Source organism: Zingiber officinale, chromosome 1A (assembly GCF_018446385.1).
Source record: "Zingiber officinale cultivar Zhangliang chromosome 1A, Zo_v1.1, whole genome shotgun sequence".
Classification (NCBI taxonomy): Eukaryota; Viridiplantae; Streptophyta; class Magnoliopsida; order Zingiberales; family Zingiberaceae; genus Zingiber; species Zingiber officinale.
Genome location: NC_055987.1, coordinates 179,080,422 through 179,108,366, shown reverse-complemented (window position 1 = coordinate 179,108,366; position 27,945 = coordinate 179,080,422). Strand labels below are relative to the sequence as shown.

Sequence of the window (27,945 nt, the reverse complement as noted above, 5' to 3'; positions counted from 1 at the left end):
TTTGGTTCGTTTCCAGTTTTGTTTTCCTGTTAAGTATCAAACATGAAAACCCTGGAGAAGAAAGTTATCCATTTATCACCACTCAAATAATAGCTGTTTTTCAAAATTTTCCAGGAACTAGTAGCCCTTGAATCACAATCTGCTGTGGCAATTATTTCCTGCAAAACATGACCTGGATTCTATTTCAATTCTTTTCATTCTTATAAATCAGAAACTAAGCTTAAAATAGGCATCCAGTCCAAGAGATTGCACACTAGTGAACACCAAAAGCAGTCTCAAACAATTCAGTTTCCAGATTCCAGTTCAAACATTAACAATTTTCAGTTTCTGAATTTCAGAACTTAGATGTGCAGATTTTCAGATTTTCAACTATTGAAACTTGAATACCATTCATGAATGAGGAATAAAGGTTTTCATTTGCAGCATTTACTGATCAGAGGGTTACAAGAAGAACTTGGCACACAATTGATACTTCAATTTCAGGATCCCTTGTTTCTGCAACCTTCCATTCTCTGCAGATTTATGTTTCTGCAGCAAAGATCTCCTTTCGTTTTCAATTGATCTTCAGCCAGACTTAACCACATCTTCCTACAATGGCACACAAATTCAGCTCTGAAATGTAGCTGGCTAATTTCCAGGAATGCTGCAGATTTTTTTTTTCTTTTCTCTGTTTTCTGCAGCAACTATTTCTGTAGATTTCTGCAAGTTTCTAATTTTTCAGCCTTCCAACTCACTATTTTGAGTATCAAGTACCACCCTTCCCATTCTTCATTTCCTAGCTTCTGCATCCACTTTGTTCACCAAAATTCCAGCCCAAACAGTTACCAACGTAAACCCCATCACAGCATCAGCAAGAAAAATGCACAAGAAGAATGTAGTGTGGTGTTGCATCTTCCTCTTGCTACTGCTTCATTTCATGTTATACCTCTAGCTTTTAACTATTTCCCACTGCTCATATCTAATTCTACACATCTTAGCATAATCTTCCAATTCCAGTTTTTATTCTTAACTTGGAAAGAAGTTTCTCCATTTCATTGGCTTCCTTCTTTTGTTTCAACTTTTCACTACCACCTTCTATTCAAACAGTACAAGATCAAAACCGAAAACAGAACTAAGGCTGGATCTGAACCTTAGTTTCAGAATTTTGAATTCAAGGAAATCTTGGCTGGCTTCATGAAAAGTTACTTGGAAGTGGACACCTTTTAGCACTACACTAATAGCAATTGAATTCACCCGTATTCCTGATCAGAAGATGGGTTGAAAAGTTGACAACATTGCACTACTGCCCTTATCAATTCCTGAAATCAGCTTTGTGTATGGCTGTTGTCACTGCCCTCCTTGCTTATGAATGAACTCAAGCTCTGGAAATTTGTAAGCACTGTAAAAGTCAAAGGTAAAGTTATAACAATAGGTCTGGGAGCAAAAGAGACCCACAATATGGAGATTGATACAAAATTGGCACTTAGCACAGATTTTCTAGACAACAACAACAACTCTCAAAGGAAGTCTGATTTTTGGTCTCCTCCTGTATCAGATCATATATGTCTAGCTTTCCTTGAACTTTTCATTGCCTAGAGAATTTCGGTTGCAGCAATTCAGAAGTAGAATAAAATTCAGCAACTTCCTGCTTATAAATTCAGTTTATAGATATCAGATTGCTACTGTAGGAAATTAAAAATCAGATTCTTGTTGTTTTTAGGTGGCAGCGGTTCTAGCTCATTCAAATTCAATTCCCAATTTGGCACAGAAATGCCAAATTCATCATTTTGCAGCATTCTGCATTTCTGCATTCTGCACTGTTTCCATTTTAGATCTCACTTAAGAATTCGGCTTACAATGGTCATGCAACAATTTTCCTTTCTGCAGAATTCAGCACCATAATTAATTCATCTTGCATGTTGCATCTTCTCATTTTCTTCTTCATGATTCTAATGTATATTTTTCAATCGGTTTATCCATTGGCTGATATTGGTACAGAACAACCAAAGCTTGGCACTAAACTTTGAACATCTGACTCATAAAAATTCCAGCAAGTTCAAAATTCTAGTACTCAATCTCCTATCACCCAAATGTTTCAGATTAAAGCAAACAAGTTGTTTCTGATTTCAAATTCAACAGCAGATTTGTTCCTTTTCCTGTTAGAAAATCAGAATTCCCTTGATTGAGAAGTTTTGAAACTGAATTCTGGTTTTCCAGATTCCAGTTCCAGCAATTGGACAATTTCATAATATAAGTTCCATTGACTTTGCATGCATCCATTTATCTACACATTACATGGTAATCCTTGCTCACGAAATTCAACAACAATCAGTAACACAGCTGAGAAATTCCAGGTTCTACATCTTTCTCTATTACTACAGGTTTCAATTGAATTCATAACTAATTTGAAGGCCACAACTAATGCAGATTTTGCGAATTTGATTTGGGCACTGTTTGTGCCAATTTCAATTTGTAGAATGACAACTTCTTTGTACAGCTTTCTGAAATTAATGCAGAATTTAAGTTTACACAATCAATTTTGACACTGAATTATCTGGCATTCCAATTCAAAGTGTTGATGATCATAAACAACATTAAGAGTTGGCACAAGAAATCTGTCCTAACAATTTTTGTAACTGAACTTTCAAATCAGCTGGTATTTGTTTCAAACAACCATCCCAAGCCACAAGTAATTGTCTCTTCAAGTTCTCTAAACAAACGAAGAACAATTTCCACAATTTCAAATTTCTATTCAATTCCAGCAACCTCTGAAATCTGCATCATTGAGAAATTCCTACTCAACAGCTCAAATTTCTTTTCATGTTCATAGCTACTCCACACCAACTGAGAATGAAGTGGATTTCAATAAATGCAGAATTACAGCAATAAATTTGAATTTCTGGACTGAATTTCAGAATCCACTTCTGGAAAATCTCAATGAAAATTCTGTCGTAAAAGCTTTCCAACAAAAATGACTCTTGAATTGATTTCCCATTTCAAAATTTCCAATCAATTTAAAGTATGGAATCTCCATGAATTCAACATATGCTTCTTAAATCTTAACACAATTGCAAACCCTCCCCCACACTTGAACTTTTATCCATCTCGGTCAAGCTAACTCATCAAGCAATTAATCCAAAACTATCAACGAAATAGAGCAAGCAAAGGTAATCAAAGGTTAAAATGCTAGATGAGAATGTTTCAAGAAAATTGTGGAGAAAGAAATTAGAATTTATGATGAAACAAGAATGACAAACATCCTTCCTTTTCATGCATACATATGTTATTGTGATTTTAAAAAGAAACAAAGCAAGTTCTAGAGTTCAATTGCTATGAGTACATGCCACACAAAAGATATAATAGTGATTAGGCTTAAAGTGGTCCTCTCGTATTTTTTTATACAATCAAGCTCAATCAATCAAAATTGGAATCCACTACCATTTTAACCAATATCATGTAAGAAAAGCATCCAATCATGCCAAGTGACCTAAAATTGATGATCAAATTTAAGAAGCTTTTACCATCTTAAAAATATCACTAAAAAATTCATAGAGACTTTTATTCAAATGACATGCTATGTATACCAAACTAAATGCAAAGTATAGAAATAAAATTGCAAAATGTATAAACAAAGTGCAAATGCAAAGTATGAAACTAAAATGCAAATGAAAAGTATTAAACTAAAGACACGTATAAAGAATTTATTAAACTCAAAGCTTGAATTAAAATGCAAGAGCAAGCAAAATTGGAACTAACTCCCCTTTAATTCCCGGTGGTTGAAGAAGATTTAGAAAAAGAAGCCACCCCGAAAGTGGAGTAATCAAAGTCCCACTCAAATTCTTTTTATTCATCCTTTTTCCTTTCACCATTCTTTCTGGAGGTCTTAATCGGTTCAGTTTTAGCACCCACTCCGGGAGCTTGTGTTCTCCTACAACATCAATAAAAGAAAATACCTCCCACACGCATGTGGGGTAAAAAGAAAATAGAAGAATATTAGTGTAGGTAAAATATATATCAAGAATTGCATCACAACTAATAAAATCAACAATTGGTATCTCAATAAAATTCTCTGAAAAATTACATAAAATACTCACCTTGTCATCTTGAGAGGTACCTGGAGTGGTGTTTGTTACCTCTTTCTCCTCAAATAAATGCTCAAACTCCAGTTCTGGTAAATGTACATCTTTATGTAGTGATTCCTGGGTGCTTGGCTCCATAGCACAAGTCCCTATACTTACATCTTCAATTCTTGGTGATTCTTGAGGTAATGCTTCCAATAAGCATTCCCCTACACTTAAATCATCTTCAAAAACAATACCTTCATCATTCACAACATCTAGAGCAACACTATTAGTAGAATCAAAAATTTTAACAACTACACCATCACAACAACAAAAAGTACTTAAAGAATCTAGTGAAGTAGTAGATGCAGTGTCAGGCCTGACAAGATCTCCACAATCCACCTCTTCACTGGCTCTTTGTGCTTGTAACTGATTAATAGATATGCTATCTGATCTAACTGACTCTGTATATTCTGTATCCTTACAAATTGTTGCTCATGATGCTCTCTCATTTGTTGCATAACTTCATTGCATTTCCACATTGATTCTTCAATTTGTTCTTGTGCATCCTCATACTAATATTCAAGCGCATAAATCTCAGTCTGAGGTTGATAATAATAACTCTGACTCCAATTTCCAAAATTCTAATAATATGGATCCATGGTAAAAAGAATTTCCTGTTCTTACACTGAAAAATAGCAAATAAATTCAGAAGACTCAGGAACAAATAAAATCAAACACATGGATATATAATCATGAAAGCATTCAAAACAATCCTAAAAATTACTAAACACTGCATATAACGTGTTCCCCGGCAATGGCGCCAAAATTTGATGAGACGAATATCTGTCACATCCGCTAATCAAATTGTACAAATGTATTATTCACTGAACCCCTTAATTTCGCAATAATGTTGTAGTAACGAGCCCAGGATCGATCTGAGGAACCAACGGTAGAATGTAATTTAGGATTGTCTTTTATTCCTATTTTTTGGGGTTTTCGATATAAAAATGGAGTTGGGGGTTTAAGCTTTAAATCTAAATCTAACAGAGGAAAAACACAGCAATTAAGAAATTAATCTAAAGCAAGAGTGAAACATAACTATGTGCCAATGAACAAATCATTACGCATTGTCACACTACGTTGTGATAAATCCATCAACACACATCAAACTAAGGATGAAATTACGAGACTCAAATAAATCTGATCTAAAGCAAGATGTAAACCTAATTTAGCACTTAAACACTAAACAATTAACCAAGCACAAATAAAACTTAAACTAAGCTTCAATAAGGAAAGAAATGCTAACTACTTGCATAAAAATATAACGAACATTAAAAGAAATCTGTCTAAGCTATAAAACAGTAAGAAAAAGAACTAAAATGAAATAAAATGGTAAACCAATCCATTCTCACAATCAATTCCACAAGTTTCACACTAAAGCCGTCACACAAGAGTGCCAAAGTTGAAACCACCCAACTTTGGACCTCAATGGATCGTCTCAGTTGCGTATCAGCTCAAGGAAGGTTCAACAACACCGACGGACCACCCCCGACGAGCTGAAACAACCCTAAACCCAAGAAAATGTTGAAAATCTGGAAATCTGCCATCCTTGACCTCTGAATCTGGAATGGGAGCTATGGATTGCGAATTGTGGTCGAATGAAGCTCAACAACGACGGAGGACCATCGCCTAGCGTTTCTGATGGGAATCGGAGCTCAGATTTGGAAGAACACCTCCAAATCAGAGGTGAACAGAGGTATCGAAGAAATGGAGATTGCGCCGGAGGGAACACCTAAATCGATTCCAGAGAATCGGGACGAAGCTACTGTGCGTGTAGGAATCGACGAAGAAGAAAGGGAACTGTAGCTTCTGTTTTAAATCTGATCCAGATTTGAACGGACGGCTAGGAGCAATTTGGAGCTAAATCAACGGTAAAAGCTTGCCCAAAATCCTATCCGAAGGTACTGAGCTTGATCTAGAGTCTGGATCTACCCTCCCTTAGGTCGGATAGATCAGATCATTACTGGATGGCCCAGATCTGCCGATCTTCAATGAACGGTCCAGATTAATCCGGATGGATCAATGGCTGGATGAACTCAGATCTGGATCAAAACTTCTGGATCTTCATCAATGGCTTAGATCTACTCCCCATTAGGTTGGATCGGCCAGATCTTCAACGGATGGTCCAGAACTGTCCTATTCTTGATGAACGGCCTTAATGCTCCAAAGCTTGATCTTCTTGTTTGAACTCCGATTCGAGCCCAATTTCGGTCCAAATCGATCCAAATCCAAGATCCTTTGATGCCTACAAAATAAGAATCAAATATTAGCATCAAATAACACAAAAATAAAGTAATTTGCAATTAAGTCCAAAAATACACACAATGCACAAAATGTGATGTAACCATGATTTAAACTATGAAACCAACATCAAAACCATGCATAAATGAATCAAAATAATGCAGTAAAATCATGGTTATCAGTCATATATTGTGAGAAGTCACAATTAGTAGTCATAAGGTGATGTTGGATCTCAACATTCTTGTAACATTGGGTAGTAATGATGTGTTGCTAGATACCGCTCATTACTTATGCTCCTAAATGGGTTTTAGGGCATTGCCAACGTTACAAGAACCTATTGGGTCACACACTAAGGAAATTAGATGGAGATTAGGTTCATATGATGAACCAAGAGGATTAGATTCATTTGATGAATCAAATTGGATTAAGAATAATCCTAATTGAGTTGGACTCAAGTTCATTCATGTGTTCAATGAGTCTAATTTAGATTATGACTCATTGAATCAATTTAATTAAATGAATTAGATTCATTATATTAAATTGGCTTGAATTAAATGGTTGGATTAGATCAACCATGAGAGAGATTAAGTCAAGTTTGACTTGACTTGGGAGGAAGATGAAGAGTCAAGTTTGACTTGACTTTATGCCACCTCATTGGTGAGTTGGCATTGAGTGGGCCAATGATGATGCTCCACATCATCATGGTTGCTTAAGTGGGATGTCACCTCATGGGAGTTACCAAGAGTTGTGACTCTTGGCATTCCATGGGAGTTACACATGCTCTTAATGTGGCCGGCCACATGAATGGGATGAATAAGTTTCATTTTGTGAATTATTCTCATTCATTCCATCATCTTCTTCCTTGCTCCATTTTCTTCTCTCCCTCTCCTCATCTTGCCGAACCTAACTAAGGTGCTAGCACACTTTAGTTTGGTGATCTCCTTCTTGTGTTCGTGTGGATACTTCTAGAGGGTTGTCTACTTTGACAACCTTGAGATCCGGCACCATTGGGCGAGCGGGATTCGTGTAGGGCGCGCATCAAGGGTATATTCTTTGTTTCCCTTTGTAGATCTACTGTACATCAAGGTTTAGAAACTCGTACTCGTATTTTATTTTATTTTTCTTTGCACGGATCCGGTGGCTGGGGCTTTCGGGGTTTTCGCGGCTCGAAAAACCTAACAGTGGTATCAGAGCCACGTGCAAAGACTTGTACGAGTTTATTTTTGATTTTTATGAAAAATATAGCTTCTGTGATTTTCTGTAAATTTAGGTTTTTTATAGTTTTTATGGGTAATTTTCTCGTAGAAGCGAAGCACAAGTGTTTCGGCACTTGTAGGCTTGCGCTACCGGGAAGATTTTTCCAAAACGGCTTGGTTTCACCCCAAATCCTTTTGGGACAGCGGGCTAAGGCGCTGTAGGATCGCTAAGGAACCCTCGCTATGGTTAGATCGCGGGTAGGGGCGCTTCCCCTGGCCCCGCAAGGGGATTCGTTCCGCGATTGCGCCCGAAAACCGCTAAACGAGACCACCGGGAATTTTTACTCGTAAAAATTATAAAAATTGGTATTAAAATTGCAGAAAATTATAGAAAATACATAATTTAGAATTATGTATAATTTGTGATAGTCATGGCCCAAAAGACCCAATTGGATTGGAATAAATGTGTTGTAATTCATAATACGGCCTGCGTGCCGTGATGTGATGTGCGTGTTGTATTTTATTTTTTTTCGCGACCTGCACGTCGTGCCTTTCTCTTTTATTCTTGTTGTAAATTAGTTTAGACTCGAATGTAACTCGAGTTTCAAAATTGTAATGTACAAAATTGGAACTGTGGAAGGTCCACACGAGACGGAGTTACGAGGAGGGCGCGAGCAACACAAGGTGGTCAAAGGGAGAAGCTTGAGAAGTTGTTGACCTTAGGTTGACCATCCGATCTTCTCATTGGCTTGAGAAGATCGTAGTAGGGCCATGACTAAATTACAAATTAATTTAATTAATTGCTTGTGTATATGTGATGCATGATTAAGTAATTAATTAGTGTCTAACGATTAGATTAGATCTAAGTCGTACACATGATGCACCCCACGATTAGATTAGATCTATATCAAGTATATGATACGCATCATCGTTTAGATTAGATCTAAATCAACGTCAACTCTAATGCCTACCATGCCGTGATACCTATCACTACCTCGATCACATGTGTTGTTGAATCTGCCAAAGTAGAGCAACACATATTATCTTGGTAGGGTACGGAGGGACAATCTTGGTCCCGCTTATCAACGCATGGGCGAATACAAACTCAATTAGATTGAGTATTCCTAGTTAACTCGGTTGGATCGAGTATAACTATAGGCATTCTTCCAATGGTTGGAAAGATAGGACATAAATCATATTTATATTAATTCTTGGGCGTATTAGCCAAAGCTAACTCAAGTTTTAATATAACTGCGGATAATGATCTATAAACAAGAGTTGCATAGAGATGTAATTGGTAAATCGTTACCTACCGATCATACTAAGTCTTGGGCGTATTAGCCAAAGCTAACTCAAGGGTTAGTATGATGCGGATCTTGTCCCACATGAATTATAGAATTCAGTGGGAGCATCATTTAGTTAAAGGCCTAATTAAATGATTTAAAGAATATGATATTTATTTTCTGTATTTTTCTGTTGTAGAATTGCCATGACGTCGAATACGAACACCTTCTCTCTGCGATCTGTCCTTGAGAAGGACAAGCTCAACGGAGCAAATTTCCTGGACTGGTACAGGAACTTGAGAATAGTTCTCACCCAAGAACGTAAACTGTACGTTCTGGAGCAGCCCATTCCGGAGGCACCTCCTGCCACTGCCACGCGAGTTGACCAAGATGCTTATAAGAAGCATCAAGAAGACGCATTAGATGTATCTTGTCTCATGCTCGCGAGCATGAACTCTGAGCTTCAGAAGCAACATTAGTTAATGACTGCTTACGATATGGTTAAACATCTTCGTCAACTGTATCAAGGACAAGCATGGTACGAGAGATTTGAGATCTCTAAAGCACTATTTCAATGCAAAATGCAAGCTGGGACTCCTGTAGGTCCACATGTGCTCAAGATGCTTGGGTACATAGAGAACCTACAGAGATTGGGATTCCCATTTGATCAAGAGCTGACCACTGACTTGATTTTGCACTCCTTGCCCGAAAGTTATAGTCAACTGCGTTCATTTGGTAAGGGAAATTCCCAAGACAAAGGCAAAGGCAAGGCATTGAAGCATAAAGGAGGGGTCGCCAAGGATGCTACCTGCTTCCACTGCGGTCAGACCGGGGACTGGAAGAGGAACTGCAAGGTGTACCTGGAAGATCTTAAGAAGAAGCGAAGTGAGACTTCCACTTCAGGTATATATGTTATAGAAGTCAATATATCTATTTCTTCATCATGGGTATTAGATACCGGATGTGCATCTCACATTTGTACTAATGTGCAGGCGCTGAGAAATAGCAGGGCATTGGCGAAGGGCGAGGTGGACCTACACGTAGATAATGGAGCACGGGTTGCTGTTGTTGCTGTAGGGACTTATCATCTTTCTCTGCCCTCTGGGCTTGTATTAGAATTAGATGAATGTTGTTATGTGCCTGCATTAACTAAGAACATAATTTCTGTTTCTTGTTTGGACAAGAAAGGTTTCTCTTTTATTATAAAGGACAAATGTTGTTCTGTTTATTTAAAAGATATGTTCTATTATAGTGCACCTCTGATGAACGGACTCTACATTCTAGACCTTGAAAGTCATATCTATAACATAAATACCAAGAGGTTCAAGTCAAATGACCTGAACCAAACCTATCTCTGGCACTGTCGCTTAGGTCATATAAATGACAAGCGCTTATCCCAGCTCCATAAGGATGGTTTGCTGGACTCATTTGATTTTGAATCTTATGAGACGTGCGAGTCATGCCTACTAGGCAAGATGACCAAGACTCCCTTTAGTGGGCACAGCGAAAGAGCGACTGATTTGTTAGGACTCATACATAGTGATGTATGTGGCCCTTTCAATGTCGCTGCTAGAGGCGGTTATAGGTACTTCATCACATTTACTGATAACTTCAGTAGATATGGTTATGTGTACTTGATGACACATAAGTCAGAATCCTTTGAAAAGTTCAAAGAATTCAAGAATGAAGTACAGAACCAGCTTCGCAAGAGTATTAAGGTACTTCGATCAGATCGAGGTGGAGAATACCTTAGCCATGAGTTTCGTGACTACCTAGCTGAGTGTGGGATTCTATCCCAACTCACTCCTCCTGGAACACCACAGTGGAATGGTGTATCCGAAAGGAGGAATCGTACCCTATTAGATATGGTACGATCTATGATGAGTCACACAGATCTTCCGACATACCTTTGGGGCTATGCTCTAGACACGGCAATTTTTAGACTCAACCGAGTTCCATCCAAGGTCGTAGTAAAGACACCATATAGGATATGGACTGGGAGAGATGCCCAGGTGTCTTTCATGAGGATTTAGGGTTGTGAGGCTTACGTTCGACGTCAAGTCTCAGACAAGTTAGGACCCAAATCCGACAAGTGCTACTTTATTGGATATCCCAAGGAAACTAAGGGATATTATTTCTACATTCCCAGTCAGCACAAGGTAGTTGTAGCAAAGACTGGGGTCTTTCTAGAAAGGGACTTTGTTTCTAAAAAGACTAGTGGGAGCACGTACGATCTTGAAGAAGTTCAAGATGTGAACAATAGCACTGAAGCCTCGATGGAAGTTGAACTGGAACCACAAAGTGTTGTGGATGAGGTTGTTCCACAAAGAGTTGAGGAACAACAATCAGTTCAAGTAGACATACCTCTTCGCAGGTCTGATAGGATACGTCATCAGCCTGAGAGATACTCATTTCTCTTGTCTGATCATGATGACGTTGTGCTCATAGATGATGAGCCTACCACCTATCAGGAAGCTGTGATGAGATCATATTCCGAGAAATGGTTAGAGGCCATGAGATCCGAAATGGAATCCATGTACACCAACCAAGTATGGACTTTGGTTGATCCACCTGAAGGGGTAAAACCCATTGGATGTAAGTGGGTCTTTAAGAGAAAGACTGACATGGATGGACTTATCTATAAGGGTCGCTTGGTAGCTAAAGGTTTCAAGCAGATTCATGGTATTGACTATGATGAAACCTTTTCTCCAGTAGCGATGTTTAAGTCCATTCGGATCATGCTTGCTATTGCAACATTCCATGACTATGAGATATGGCAGATGGATGTCAAAACCGCATTTCTGAATGGAAACCTGCTCGAGGATGTGTACATGACACAACCTGAGGGTTTTGTACATCCACAGCATACTAGCAGAGTATGCAAGCTGCATAGGTCCATTTATGGACTAAAGCAAGCTTCTCAGAGCTGGAATCTTCGATTCGATGATGCAATCAAACAGTTTGGTTTCATCAAGAACGAAGATGAGCCTTGTGTCTACAAGAAGGTTGTAGGGGATATAGTTGTCTTCCTCATATTGTATGTGGATGACATACTATTAATTGGGAATGACATCCCTATGCTTCAGTCTGTCAAGACCTGGCTAAGGAGTTGCTTCTCAATGAAAGACTTAGGTGAGGCATCCCGCATTCTAGGGATACAGATCTATAGAGATAGATCTAAGAGATTGTTTGTCCTAAGTCAGAGTACATATATTGACAAGGTACTCCTTCGGTTTGCCATGCAGAACTCCAAGAAGGAATTTCTGCCGATGTCACATGGCGTAAGTCTTTCGAAGACTCAAGGTCCCTCTTCTAGAGAGGAGAGAGACCGCATGGATCAGATCCCTTATGCCTCAGCCATAGGATCTATCATGTATGCCATGCTATGTACTCGACCTGATGTCTCGTATACTTTGAGCATGATGAGCAGATACCAGTCAGATCCAGGTGAAAGTCACTGGATAGCGGTCAAGAATATTCTTAAGTACTTAAGAAGGACTAAAGAATATTTCTTGATATATGGAGGCAATGATGAGCTAGCTGTAAAAGGTTACAGTGATGCCAGCTTCCAGACCGATCAGGATGATTATCAATCGCAGTCAGGGTTTGTATTTTACATTAATGGTGGTGCTGTGAGCTAGAAGAGTTCAAACAGACACGATGTCGATTCTACGACGAGGTGAGTACATTCTCGCATCGGAGGCGTGAAAGGAGGCAGTTTGGATCCGCAAGTTCATCACTGAACTTGGGGTGGTTCCTAGTATCGCTGACCCTATTGAACTCTATTGTGACAACAATGGAGCTATAGCACAGGCGAAGGAACCTCACTCACACCAGCAGACCAAACACATACTACGGCGCTTCCATCTCATTCGAGAGATTATCGAGAGAGGAGATGTGAAGATATGCAGAGTACCTACAGAGGCTAACATTGTAGATCCCTTGACCAAGGCTTTGGCACAGAGGAAGCATGATGGTCACACTAGGTCATTGGGGCTTAGAGCCTACACTGATTGACACTAGTGCTAGTGGGAGATTATTAGTTAGAGCCCTAGAGCCAATCATTTGATGATTGTATTACGGACTTGTTGTATCATATTCTTATATAAATAAAGACATTTGTTTTGGTTATTATACTTACTTGTATTGGTGCCAAAAAAACTAAGTATAATAGCGTCCTTAAGTAGAAGGTTCTCGCCTATATCAATCGGTTAGTTGAATCGATAGTGAGATGATATAGGGAACACTACTCTTAATCATTCCTAGTCGAGTATTAACATTCAGGGTCAATGTTAATGCGATAAGACTAGCATGTAGGTCAACTCAATGACTTGATCTCACAAGTCATGGATATAGAGATATCAAGTTGACACATGGGTATGCATTGGAGAATGTATACTGAATGACCCTCCATGAGAAAGTATCATGGATCGTTATATGAGTGTCATATACTTTCTCATGTGGCTATTAGTATGACTACTAGTCCTTAGACCTGAAGTCACCATGGATCCCTACATAAGAAGTTATGTACTTTGGTTTCGTCAAACGTCACCCGTAACTGGGTGGACTATAAAGGCGATTACTGGGTATGTAACGAATTATGCAGAGTGATGTAGATGAGATCTATCCCTCCTATATGACGGGAGTGACATCGATATTCTTGATAGAATGAGACCACGAAGTGCATGGCCATGCCCAAATGAGTCAATATGAGATATTAAGCTCATTTGATTTAGTGAGTCTACTTGGAGTTCAAGATTTAGATTGATTAGAGGATGACACGGTCTATGCCTCACATTGATCAATCTAGATGTCTAGGATAGAAGGACACTTGTCATATATTGTGAGGAGTCACAATTAGTAGTCACAAGGTGATGTTGGATCTCAACATTCTTGTAACATTGGGTAGTAATGATGTGTTGCTAGATACCGTTTATTACTTATGCTCCTAAATGGGTTTAGGGGCATTGCCAACGTTAGAAGAACCTATAGGGTCACACACTAAGGACAATTAGATGGAGATTAGGTTCATATGATGAACCAAGAGGATTAGATTCATTTGATGAATCAAATTGGATTAAGAGTAATCCTAATTGGGCTAATTGAGTTGGACTCAAGTTGATTCATGTGTTCAATGAGTCTAATTTAGATTATGACTCATTGAATCAATTTAATTAAATGAATTAGATTCATTATATTAAATTGGCTTGAATTAAATGGTTGGATTAGATCAACCATGAGAGAGATTAAGTCAAGTTTGACTTGACTTGGGAGGAAGATGAAGAGTCAAGTTTGACTTGACTTTATGCCACCTCATTGGTGAGTTGGCATTGAGTGGGCCAATGATGATGCTCCACATCATCATGGTTGCTTAAGTGGGATGCCACCTCATGGGAGTTACCAAGAGTTGTGACACTTGGCATTCCATAGGAGTTACACATGCTCTTAATGTGGCCGGCCACATGAATGGGATGAATAAGTTTCATTTTGTGAATTATTCTCATTCATTCCATCATCTTCTTCCTTGCTCCATTTTCTTCTCTCCCTCTCCTCATCTTGCCAAACCTAACTAAGGTGCTAGCACACTTTAGTTTGGTGATCTCCTTCTTGTGTTCGTGTGGATACTTCTAGAGGGTTGTCTACTTTGACAACCTTGAGATCCGGCACCATTGGACGAGCGGGATTCGCGTAGGGCGCGCATCAAGGGTATATTCTTTGTTTCCCTTTGTAGATCTACTGTAGATCATGGTTTAGAAACTCGTACTCATATTTTATTTTATTTTTCTTTGCACGGATCCAGTGGCTGGGGCTTTCGGGGTTTCCGCGACGCGAAAACGAGGTTTTCGTGGCTCGAAAAACCCCACAAAGATAACAAAAGAAAACGATGGAATACAAGAGGCAACCATAAGGGAGGTTCAACAAACAAGCAGGCCAAGTTCCCTCCCTGTCCTAAATGTGGGAGAGTACATCCAGGAGCCTATCTTTTGGGTATGACTGGATGTTATTCGTGTGGTCAAGAAGGGCATCTAGCTAAGGCATGTCCTAACAAGCTCAAAGCATCACAGCAACAGGCAGCGCAATACGGGAACAAACCTCAGTTACACTACATGCCTGCAACTCTGGACGGACCTCAGCTCAATCAAGGAAGGTTGGAAGCCCCACCAGTTTCAGCCAGTGCCAAAGTATTCTCCTTCACTAAAGAGGAAGCTGCTAGTGCATCCACGGTCGTAATAGGTCAAGTAGTTATTTTTCAGCATGTAGCTACTGTACTATTTGATACTGGGGTGACCCATTCTTTTATATCAGTACTCTTTGCCAAAGAATTTCAGATGCTTACAAAGAGCATGAACTCTAAGTTTTTAACGACCCTACCTTCTGGGGAAGTCATGGAGTCCAACCAGTGGCTTCGAGCTGTACCAGTCAGAATTTCAGACCGAGAGCTATATGTTGATCTAGTAGTCCTTGCGATGCAAGATTTCAATGTTATTCTGGGTATAGATTTCCTCAGCAAGTACAGTGCTTCGGTGGACTGCCGCAGAAGGAAAGTGATTTTCATCCCAGAAGGTGAACCATCCTTTGAGTTCACGGGAGTGCCGAAGAGGAAGACCCAGAAATTCCTCTCTTCCCTCACAGCTCACCAGATGTTAGCTAAAGGGTGTACTAGTTTTCTTGCGTACATTGTAAATGCAGAAGAACAAGAAAGACCCAAGCAGGAAGATGTTCGGGTAGTCTGTGAGTATCCAAAGGTATTCCCAGAAGAGCTACCTGGACTACCTCCCAACAGAGAAGTGGAGTTTGAAATTGAGTTGGTTCCTGGTACCGGTCCAATTTCAAAAGCTCCATACCGGATGTCTCCAGCAGAGCTGAAAGAGCTACAAGAACAACTCCAGGAGCTGCTTGACAAGGGTTTCATTCGCCCTAGTCATTCACCATGGGGAGCTCCGGTGTTGTTCGTTAAGAAGAAAGACGGATCTATGCGGATGTGCATTGATTATAGAGCGCTGAACAAAGTGATCATTAAGAACAAGTACCCTCTTCCCAGAATAGATGATCAATTTAATCAGTTAAAGGGGGCAACAGTGTTATCTAAGATAGATCTGCGCTCTGGGTACCATCAGTTGAAGGTGAAAGAAAGTGATATACCCAGAACAGCTTTCAGGACCAGATATGGACACTACGAGTTTGTAGTCATGTCTTTTGGAGTGACTAATGCACTTGCGGTCTTCATGGACTTAATGAACAGAGTGTTCAGAGAATTCCTTGACAAGTTTGTCATCGTGTTCATCGACGACATTCTGATCTATTCAAGAACTCCAGAGGAGCATGACACGCACTTGAGAATAGTACTGCAGACCCTTCAGCAAAAGCAGTTTTATGCCAAATTCTCAAAGTACGAGTTTTGGTTAGAGCAGGTGGCGTTTCTAGGTCACATCATTTCTAAAGAAGGTATCCAGGTGGATCCTGCCAAAATAGAAGCGGTTAACAACTGGTGTAGACCCAAGAATGCCAGGGAGATCAGAAGCTTCCTTGGTTTAGTTGGATATTACAGAAAATTTGTGGAAGACTTTTCCAGGATGGCCTCTCCACTAACAGCCCTAACTAGGAAGAACAAGAAGTTTGAATGGTCAGACAAATGTGAGCAAAGTTTCCAAGCACTGAAGAAAAGACTGACCAGTGCTCCCATCCTGACTGTTCCAGAGAGTGACAAGAGTTTCGACATATACAGTGATGCTTCCAAGATGGGCCTCGGAGCTATTCTCATGCAAGAAGGGAAGGTTATAGCTTATGCTTCCAGACAACTCAAAGACTATGAGAAGAACTACCCCACTAATGATCTTGAGCTGGCAGCTGTGGTCTTTGCACTAAAACTCTGGCGACATTATCTGTATAGAGTTCAGTGCAGAATCTTCACCAACCATCAGAGCTTGAAGTATTTCTTTACCTAGAAAGATTTAAACATGAGACAACGCAAGTGGCTAGAGTTGGTTAAAGATTATGACTGTGAAATCCTCTACCACCCAGGTAAAGCTAACAAAGTGGCGGATGCACTAAGTCGAAAGTCCAGTGCAGCTCTGATGCACTTGTCATCATTAGCACTGCCACTGTAGAAGGAACTGTTAGATTTTAGAGTCGAAATTATTTATGGGCAACTCTCTGCATTGACCTTAGAGTCAACCTTGCATGAGGATATACAGAGAAAGCAAAGTGAAGATCCAGATATCCAGAAGATCAAGCGAGGGATACAAGAAGAAGAAAATTCAGAGTTTCGTGTATCAGACAGTGGAATCCTTTATCAGGGGAGCCGCCTTTATGTCCCTAATGATGAGGAATTGGGAAAGAAGATTCTAGAAGAAGCTCATACTACACCGTACTCCATGCATCCTGGTTCCACCAAGATGTATCAAGATTTGAAACAAAGATTCTGGTGGTTTGGACTCAAGAGAGATGTCGTAAAATATGTCAGTACCTGCCTGACATGCCAGAGAGTCAAAGTAGAGCACCAGAGACCAGGAGGAGTTCTACAGCCTCTCCCAATACCAGAGTGAAAGTGGGAAGAAATACCCATGGACTTTATAACAGGTCTTCCAAGAACTACTAATGGATATGATGTGATATGGGTGATAGTGGATAGATTGACCAAGTCTGCCCATTTTCTAGCCATCAAGGTGTCCCACTCAATAGAGCAATTGACACAACTATATGTTAAGGAAGTGATCAGACTTCATGGAGTTCCGAAGTCGATTGTTTCCGATAGGGATGAGCGCTTCACCTCTCATTTTTGGGAGTGTGTCCAGTATGCATTAGGCACCAACCTCAAGTTTAGCACAACCTTCCATCCCCAGACTGATGGACAGACAGAACGAGTAAATCAGAGTTTAGAAGACATGCTCAGGGCTTGTGCATTAGATTTTAAAGACAGTTGGTGCAAGTATCTGAAATTAGCTGAATTCGCCTACAACAATAGCTACCAGGCCACTATCAAGATAACACCTTATGAGGCATTGTATGGCCGGAAGTGCAGATCACCCATATGCTGGCTGGAGACTAGAGAAAGAAAAGAGATAGAATCAGAACTAGGCAGGCAGACTGAAATGATAGATGAAACCACTTAGGCTATTCAGAAGATCAGACAGAGAATTAAGACTGCCCAGAGTAGGCAGAAAAGTTATGCTGACACATGTCGTAGGCCACTTGAATTCCAAGTGGGGGATTCAGTTTTTCTCAAAGTTGCACCTATGAAGGGAGTGATGAGATTTGGCAAAAAGGACAAGTTAAGTCCCCGCTACGTAGGACCCTATCCGATCACAGAGAGGATTGGGAAAGTAGCTTACAAGCTGAACTTACCACAGGATATGTCAGCAATACACAATGTATTTCATGTCTCCATGCTAAAGAAGTGTCTCGATGACCCTAATCAGGTGATTCAGCCTCAGTCAGTGCAGATCCAGGAGGATCTTAGCTATGAGAGCAGACCTACACAGATAGTGGACAGAGAAGTTAAGAGACTAAGGAACAAACAAGTACCACTAGTGAAGGTCATTTGGCAGAATCAGAAGCACGAGAAAGTTACTTGGGAGCGTGAGGACAGTATGAGACAAAAATATCCAGAATTATTCTAAGTTCGAGGACGAACTTTTTATAAGGTATGGGGAATTGTAACAACCCAAATTTCCTCATTTTGAGTCCTAATAGTAATTAAAAATATTTATAAATGCTTTATAAATATTCTAGAGATTTTTAAAAAATTTTAGAGTATTTTTATGTAATTTTCGAAGTTCGTTTGATATTTTTACAAAAAGAAACAAGTTGCAAAAATAAAGAGGTTGAGCCGAGGTTCAAACCAGAGACCTCCGGTTAAGCAAAGCCTTAAGTTGTCACGGGTGACCAGAAACCTAGCAGGGTTGTGCTGATAAAATAGATAGAGAAATTAATTTAAGTAGTAGTTGATAATAGAAATGTTTAGGTATTAAAAGGGATAAGTTAAGAGAAGAACTTAGGGTTATTTCCGTGACTTAAACTCTTCCTCTCTTCCTCTCTTCTCCCGACGGCGCGCTGTTCTCTATTGGGCGAAAACCAAAGAGAAGCTAGGGCTTCTCTCCGGCGACCGGCCTAGGGTGATCTCCGAGAGGTTTCTCCACCATCGCGATCACCTTGTCGAGGAGAAAAAGTGGATGTGAAGAAGTTGCCGAGAGCTTGAGTTTCTCCGAAGCCCTAGAAGCGATTTCAGTTGTAAGTCCAAGAACAAAGTAAGTTGCTTTCTCACCTGTGGTAGGAGTAGTTTCAGACCTTGTTTCTTTTTGATTTCGAAGCATACTGTAAAGGTTGGTGTTTTGTAGCTTGCTGCCGTGAATCTCAAAGAAAGCAAATAGATTTGTTTGTTTAGCATGTGGTTGTTTCTTCAGGCTTTGAATTTAGTATTTCAGTTTTTGAATTAGATTTGCTATTTGTGACCTTGATGAGCATGATCGGTTCATATGAAATCTAGCAATCTTTGGTTTTTCTTGTTGCCGTGGCACTGAGCATGAAGAACAATTATGGTTTTAGGTTTCCAGTAGCAATTTTCCTTACTAGTTGCATTTTGGTTTCTTTTGCTTCCTTGCCTTGGTACTACAGATAGCTTCAACAGGATTTGGTTTCTGTTGTTCTGTAAAAGTATGAGCTTTAAACAGGTTTACATAGATTTTAAGTTTCAGCAGGTTTTAGTTTTGATTGTGCTATGCTTTTGACATGAACGACCTTAGTTTGGGAGTAATCAGTAGACCTTTTTGGTTACTAGGTTTTTCCCTTGCAGTTTTAGATCTTCTATCCGAGCACTGCAGTCTTGGATTTTATTCAAGCATTTTAGTTTATAAATTTGTTTAAGCGCTGCATGTTTTAGATTTTATTCAAGCATTGCAGTTTTAGATTTGTTTCAGCACTGTAGATTCAGTTTTGTATGTAGCATTTTTTTTATTAGAGGTATAAACAAGTAACAAGTATTTACTTGAAGAAGCTAGTACCCGACTTCCGAGGTTGTCGTTAAACAAATTCAGGTGACCAATTTCGAGGTCTTGGCCCTGGTAAGACCAACGTCTTTACCCTCGTAGGACTGGTGGTTCGTTACCACAGTTTCTATTAGGGAGCGCGCAATGGTACTAAGCCTGGGCCCAAGAAATTATTATTTTGAAGTATAATAGTTAAGTTTTGGAAACAAATGAAATAAGCTTTACATGGGTTAAAATCAGTAAGTTTGATTTTCTTTTATGATAGCATGTTGTTTAGAATTTTTCTTACTGTTATTTGCTATTAGATGAGCAGCTTTACATGTTTAGCCTTTCAGTATGTTTTGTTTCCTTTATTATTAGATGAGCATGAGTAGTAATTCTTTTAAAGCATTCAGTTTCTAGACTCTTTCTTGTACACATGCATATTCGAGTTTTGTGAGTTAGATAGCGCTTACTAAGCATTCTCTTATAGTTGCATTTCCTCTTACTGCAGATAAAGGGAAAGGAAAGGTACGGTGAAGGAAGGCGACAAGGAGGTGTGGATGGATGTGTAATGTCTGGACTATGGAAGCCTTGGGATTTTGCTTAAGAATTCATTAAGATTTTGTATTCAGACTGTTGGGATTATTCTTTCATGTTGCTGGATTTGTTCATTGAATATTTTAAGTTTTAGAATTCTTCCTTTTATTTGCTATGCATATTAGTTCCGCTATCTGAGTTGTATTATTGTTGCATGCATGTTCAGATTAATATATAGTTTTAGCATGTTCAGATTAATATATCTAGTTTTAGTTGAGAACAAATAATTGAGTAGAATATATTAGATGAGTTATTTATGTTTCTTGCTGTTACTTATTACATGTTTTGAGTTTTAAAGAGTTATAAGTATAACTATCAACATGTGAGCAACACTAGTTAAAAAAAGTTAATAGTACAGTAATGTCCCACCCTCACAAACTAGTAGAGAGCGGAGGGTGGGGTGTTACATTTAATTTTCTTTTTGAGAATCCTTTGTCTAACTAAACAAGTGTCGATCAATCTTGAGTCCTTATACCCTAATCTAGTCAAGTATAAGGAAAGAAATAAATCAAAAATTAAACAAATTTATTTAATAAATATGATCTTTCTATTGGCTCCCCCTGGATCATAGTTTCGATAAGATCTATCAAGGTAATAAATTTGATCCTTAGGGATCCAATACTGATCAAGTCCAACTTGATTAATCAGGTTAGACTTGTGGACCCATCTATTTGTTCGATTAACAAGAGACAAGTAGGATTAAATTTTTGTTTGGCTTTATACCTAAGTCTGGATCGGTTGTATACGACCCTTTGTTTTCCAAGAATTAGGTCAAGGTTCTTGGAACCTAAAGTGAATCATTCCAACGAGTCCATAAGTTTCTTGATGTCACGCCCCAGAGGAGTCCCTGTCTGAAGAAATTTCGACAACATCTCCCCTGTACGGGTGACAATCTGAAGCATTACTACATACAAAATATACCTCAGCCACACTCGGCTGGAATATATATATACAAAATAAAAACAACAGAACACACAGTTTAATATACTCAGCCTACCCGGCTGGACAAAAATAAATACAACCACCTAATTATTAATAAGCCTACACGGCTGAACATAAACACACAACAGCGGAAGACATAAAACGATACGAACATAAAACCAACAACGACACTAACAAAAATATCTGTCATCACAAACTTGACCCAAAATTCACATCGACTTGTTGAAAAATAGAATACACAAAATCATTATACCACCCCAAACGATAACAAAACCAAAACGAAAACTATCCTCGAGTGTGACGTAGGACCCAGGACTGGCAGCCGGCATCTCTCCAAGCATCCATGACTCATCTACCTACTACCTGGCGAAAAAAAACCATTTTGTGGGGTGGTGAGTATTGGAACTTAGCGGGTATAGAAAAGATAGTGCATGAACATAATCAATCAATAGAGAATACCCAAAAGGAATACAGTCTCATAAGAGAATAGCAGATACAAAAATAAAACCATGATAAAGGTTCATACCTGGAACCATATCCTAGGCTAGATATAGAAAGTCAGAAATGGTACTAATCTGTTAATTACAGTACTGCTCATAACTACAGAGGTAACGTGTAAGGTATATAAACATTTCCAATTAATAAACCAAGGTTTAACCACCTACAACGTGAGCATATCTCAACTTAAGACAACATATCAGCATAAGTGAACAACAGCAAGAAGCAACGACAACATAATTATACCACAACAGCATAAGTAAGCAATAACAACATAAGTAAACAGCAACAACCAAAGCAGGTATAATAACAGCGTATACACAGATGGTCACCCCGCCCACCTCTCTGCACCATGACCCCTGTATGGTCGAAAGGCCGGATCAATGACAACTGTATAGTAGCTAACTAGCTACACAGCGAAGGGAGTCCCTGCTGCTCGTACTCCAGCTACCACTCACACGAGTGGCCGAGTGTGGCACGACAGGACAAGCGGCATCAACTCCAGCTACCACTCTCTCGAGTGGCTGAGGATGCGGCATGCATGCAATGACATGATGCGAACAATGCAACAGTCATCATATATATATAAGCAGAAACGGATATGCTATATGAAGCCAACATGCTCAATATCGTATATACATAAGCAACAGTCAAAGCATACAAACATGGTATCTAGTATCTGCTACTGATCATGGACAACAAAAGAGACTGTATAGATATGGAAACGAATTTCTCAAAGATTGCGTGGAAGTATCAAGCGCATGAAAGTAAGAGTGGAGTCAAGGTAAACAGTCCTTATCCAAAATAATTCATACACTAAGATCAAAGTACTAAAAGAAAACAAAGCAAGAAGTACCCGCCTTTATACGTAAATCGAGCTAAGCAATTCCTGCATCACAAATTGTATTTAGCTAATTACATATGTCACAACTAGCTAAACCACATCCCAACTAATTAGTAAATACCCTAATCGAAACGATTATTAATTAACCTTAATTAATAATCTACCTCAATTGATCCTAATTTCTTCCATAGCAAATCTAATACTTGATCAAACTCACATCATTAACAATGAAATCCGAAAAATATTTCCCAAAACTTTCAGATGCACAAGAACAAGCTTAACACCATCGCGGCTAGGCAAGGCTACCAAAGACTGGATACCTAAACTCAAATTGTCACGAAGAAATCGATCAAAGAAAATAAAATCTCAACAGAGTTCAATCCAACAACACCATCACGACTTCAAGGAGAAACTTGAATCAACAACTCTAAATCTGATTAGTAATATCAGCAACTGAACCTGTCCAACCCTATAGAGCCCACGAAAAGAAGCAAACAAATTATAACTCCAAAAGAAAAGTACTATCATCCTATCCTACATCCTTCGGCTGTACATGGAGGAAGTCCACACCAACACAACAAATCGAGGCTTTCAAAACATGAACTCTACTCAAATCAGCAAGAAGAACCCGACAGAGCTAAACCATCTTGCAAAAAACCCAAATCCATTGAGGAAATCCGAGAGAAAAACAAGCGATGAGTCAAGAACACGCAAGGTCACCCAGGGACATCATCGTAATCCTTGAAACACAGCTCATCAAGGTGGACAAACATCATAAGAAACCCTAGCAAATCTTCCTAGCACCTCATCCTTACCTTATGAATCTCATACCCACATAATCGGAAAGTACTTGCTCACCAGTCAGGGCACGACACGAAGAGAAGAGGATCAACGGCTGTGGTCCATAGTGCTCGTGCGAGGGAGAGGAATCGCCGCTGTGCTGCTCGCGTGAGGAGGAAAGATCGGCGGCTGGGGCTCGTCGTGACCGGCGGTGGTGTGACGTCTCGAGTGCTGGCGTGAGGAGGAGAGGCGGCAGTGTCTTGGTGCTCGCATGAGGAGAGCCGGCGGCGTCGCAAGAGGCACGAGGAGGAGAAGATCGGCGACGCTAAGTGAGAGCTCGAGAAGAGAGGAGGCTGGCGGCTGTGAGGTGCTCGGGCGAGGGAGAGGGAAGGGCGACGGCGAGGCAAGGGTTTGGCGCCGAGGGCTCAAGGGAAAATCCATCTTTTATAACTTAGGCTTTTAAAAATTTAACCCTAGATAAGTCTCTCAATCAATTCCCACTTCCAGGTATTCCAAAGAGAGTTTTTCTCACCCATAAGTATATCCCCTCTAAATACGTCACACGAGCTCCGATTAAATCCCAGAAAATTTCTAAAAAATTTTAAAAATTCCATTAAGATTTTTCGTCCATTAAATCTTATTATTTAATTATTATTTGGTTGCAGTATTTTACACTTGACTTGTCTTTTCAAGTTAGAATTTTCTTCCTCAAGTTGTTGGACTTGAGTTGAAGTTCCATCTTGAACTGATTCAGTCAAGGAGCTTGGGTTAGTTACTTCCATGAGGGCTTTGACCTCCTCTTGGAATGACTTGACCGGAGGTTAGACTTAGCTAACTTACTCGACAAGTAGGAAAATAAGTTATATGATCTAATTAAAGATATACTTACATTGGTTTGGGAACCTTCTGAATTGGATATGGATTTGTGGCTTCGCTCGGACTCAGCTTTCGATTCTATCTCGGACTAAATTCGACAACTTGCTCTCGGGCCGGAAGTGTGAGGAAGCTTGTCTGTTCAAGATCTTCATCGAAGTCTTCCAATGATGAATCATCCCATGTTTCTTGTAGTGCCTTCTTTTTTCGTTGCTTCTTCGCTTCCTTCTAGTTTGGATAATTCGCCTTGATGTGTCCCTTCTTATTGCAGCTATAACAGGTGACTTTAAACTTTGTTTTCGAGTTTGGGCTTGGTTGTGTCATCTTTGACTGGATCACCTTTTTTATCTCACGTTTTGTGAAGCCCTTCTTTTTCTTGTACAATTTTCATACAAGGTTAACGAGCTCGGTGGTAATCTCGTCATCGTCTTCTGAGTCTGATTCGTCTTCGAGCTCAAGTTCGGTTCGGCGCTTAATTTTTTGTTCCCGTATTTTTCTTGTACCTGCAACCAAAGTAATATCTTTCTCTACCAGCAGTGCATTAGTCTGATCATGAAGTTTAAATTTTGAAAATATCTTGTCTAATTTAATTAATGAAAGATCCTTAGATACTTTGTAAGAATCTACCATGAATCCCCACAAAGTATTCCTTGGAAAGGCATTAAGTGCGTACTTGATAATGTCTCGATTTTCTATTTTCTATCCGATCGCGTGGAGGTCGTTGAGTAGATCTTGGATTCAGGTATGTAGTTGACTTGCCGATTCACCATCCTCCATTTTTAATGTTATACAATTTATTAAGAATTAAATCTCTCTTACTTTCCTTAGTGTCGGAGGTGCTCTCATGCAACTCAATTATCTTTTGCTATAACTCCTTAGAGCTGCTAAAGGAGCCCACTCGGTTCTGTTGGTATAGCGGGGCCGGCAAGAAGAGGGTGAATTATCTGAAAAATAAAGTATACCCTCCCAAAGACTTTCAACTCAAAAATGCAACACTAATAAAATAAAAAGCAGAAATAAAAGAGGAGACAGAATTTTGACTTCGTTACAACCAAGACGGTTGTTAATCCAAGGCGGTCGAACAACTCTACTAGAATATCTCCTTTACTGTAGGCGGAGAAGCCTTCTTTATACACTTAGAATGCTCAGAGGTTGCTAAAAACTTAATACAGAGTTGAATTATTATTTCCTAGCTCCAGGGGCCTTTATGTAGCTCTTGGAAAGTCTATCTCGAGTGTTGAAGGCGTCTCCAAAAGAGTTCAAGGTTGGTATAGCGGGACCGGCAAGAGGGAGTGAATTGTCTAAAAAATAAAGTATACCCTGTTGGTGCAACCTTAGGTCAAGGTTGACCTGGTTGACCGGACTCGAGTTGACCTGACTCGAGGTATATTTTGATGTTTGACAAGAATAGAGAAGTTGTATTTTGATGTTTGACAAGAATAGGAACTTGGGAGTGTGGGTGCAACCTTTGGTCAAGGTTGACCTGGTTGACCCGACTTGAGTTGACCTGATTCGGGAAAAGTCCAAGTATGGAAACTTGGCACGGGAAAAGTCCAAGTATGGAGACTTGGCACGGAAAAGTCCAAGTATGGAGACTTGGCACGGAAAAGTCCAAGCAGGGAGCTTGGCACGGGAAAAGCCCAAGTATGGAGACTTGGCACGGAAAAGCCCAAGTATGGAGACTTGGCACGTAAAAGTCCAAGTATGGAGACTTGGCACGGAAAAGTCCAAGCAGGGAGCTTGGCACGAGAAAAGACCAAGCAGGGAGCTTGGCACGGGGAAAAGTCCAAGTATGGAAGCTTAGCATGGGAAGTCAGAGAGGGCTCGGTAGCTCGTTCTCTGAACTGGACGAAGTCGGAGAGGGCTCGGTAGCTCGTTCTCCGGCTCAGGAGCTCGTTCTCTGGACCGGACGAAGTCGGAGAGGGCTCGGTAGCTCATTCTCCGGACTAGGTCAGAGAGGGCTCGGGAGCTCGTTCTCTGGACCGGATGTGGAAGTCGGAGAGAGCTCGGAAGCTCGTTCTCCGGACTAGGTCAGAGAGGGCTCGGTAGCTCGTTCTCTGGACCGGATGAGGAAGTCGGAGAGGGCTCGGTAGCTCGTTCTCTAGACCGGGAAGGCTTTAGGTTTAAGGCTGGGAAATTGGATCGGTCTGCAGACCGATCCAGTGATACTATGGGTTATCTGATCGGTCTGGTGACCGATCAGTAACCAAACAGTGGCTCACTGTAAGGTATCTGATCGGTCACCAGACCGATCAGGAAACGATCAGGAGGCAGAAAAAGGTAGGGGGATCGGTCTGTGGACCGATCCACCTATAGCCTGATCGGTCCACAGACCGATCAGGCTTCGAAGCCAACTCTCACAGAGAGTTGGTTGATCGGTCTGGGGACCGATCAGCCTAGGGCCTGATCGGTCCACAGACCGATCAGGTTGGAGCCTGATCGGTCCAGGCCTAGCCGTTGCGACACAACGGCTAGATTTCTATGTTGCTCTTTGTCTTCTTCACAGGTGCAGCAGGTGCAGGATATATATCGAGGTCGAGGGCCTCTACAGTAACTCTTCTTCTTCTTGTTCCTCACTCTTGCGATCTGAGCTTTGCTGAGCTCTGTGTTTCTGAAGTTTCGTGTGAGCTTCCCTTGGCTGGTTTGCTGATCAGTTGCTGCTGGCATCGTGAAGTTGTTGCTTCATCGAACTCCAGTCGACAAGAAGGCAAGCAAAGTGTTGTTACATTTATATTCTTCTTGTTTTCTTGCTCTATCTTGTACTCCTTTATTGCTGTTGCAAAAGAGTTTGTGGCGAGGTTTCTCCACCCAGAAGGAGTTGTTGTTAGCCGGTTTTCCGGAGTCTCATCCACCGACGGATTGATAGGCTTCGTCCACCTTACGGACACGCCGAGGAGTAGGAGTATCATCTCCGAACCTCGTTACATCATCGTGTTTGAGGTTTGATCTTCTCCACTTTCGTTTCTACATTGTATTTCCGCTGCGCTAACCTAAATTGTAGGAAGAAACGATAATTTGAGGTCGACTATTCACACCCCCCCCCTCTCTAGCCGCTATCCGAAGGTCCTAACATACCCTCCTCAAGACTTTCAACTCAAAAATGCAACACTAATACAATAAAAAGCAAAAATAAAAGAGGAGACCGAATTTTGACTTGGTTACAACCAAGACAGTTGTTAATCCAAGGAGGTCGAACAGCTCTACTAGAATATCTCTTTTACTGTAGGCGGAGAAGCCTTCTTTACACACTCAGAATGCTCAGAGGTTGCTAGAAACTTAATACAGAGTTCAATTATTATTTCCTAGCTCTAGAGGCCTTTATATAGCTCCTGGAAAGTCTATCTTAAGTGTTGAAGATGCCTCCAAAAGGGTTCAAGGCGCCTCCAATGGTTTGACCGGATAAAACTCTATCCGATAGCAAACGACCACTTTGGCTGGATCTGAGGCACCTCAAACAGCCTTGGAGGTGCCTCGGACTGTCAGAGGTGCCTTCAAGGTGATGGAGGTGCCTTAGACTGGGCAGGCAGCATAGGCACCTTCAGCACTTCGTTGAAGGCGCCTCCAGCTAGCTTTCCAGCTCCTTTTGACTTCATTTTGGCTTCCGATGCTCCGATAGCTTGG

The 27,945-nt window shown here is 40.3% G+C and overlaps 1 long non-coding RNA gene across 1 annotated transcript; it reads right to left on the bottom strand.

The window, feature by feature from the left end:
* Positions 1-21,482: 21,482 nt before the first annotated feature.
* On the bottom strand, positions 21,483-23,898 carry LOC122038527. The gene is made up of 2 exons (XR_006127883.1): positions 23,530-23,898; positions 21,483-21,692 (listed from the first exon to the last, which is right to left on the bottom strand). It is a non-coding gene; the product is annotated as an uncharacterized LOC122038527 (long non-coding RNA).
* Positions 23,899-27,945: the final 4,047 nt, after the last annotated feature.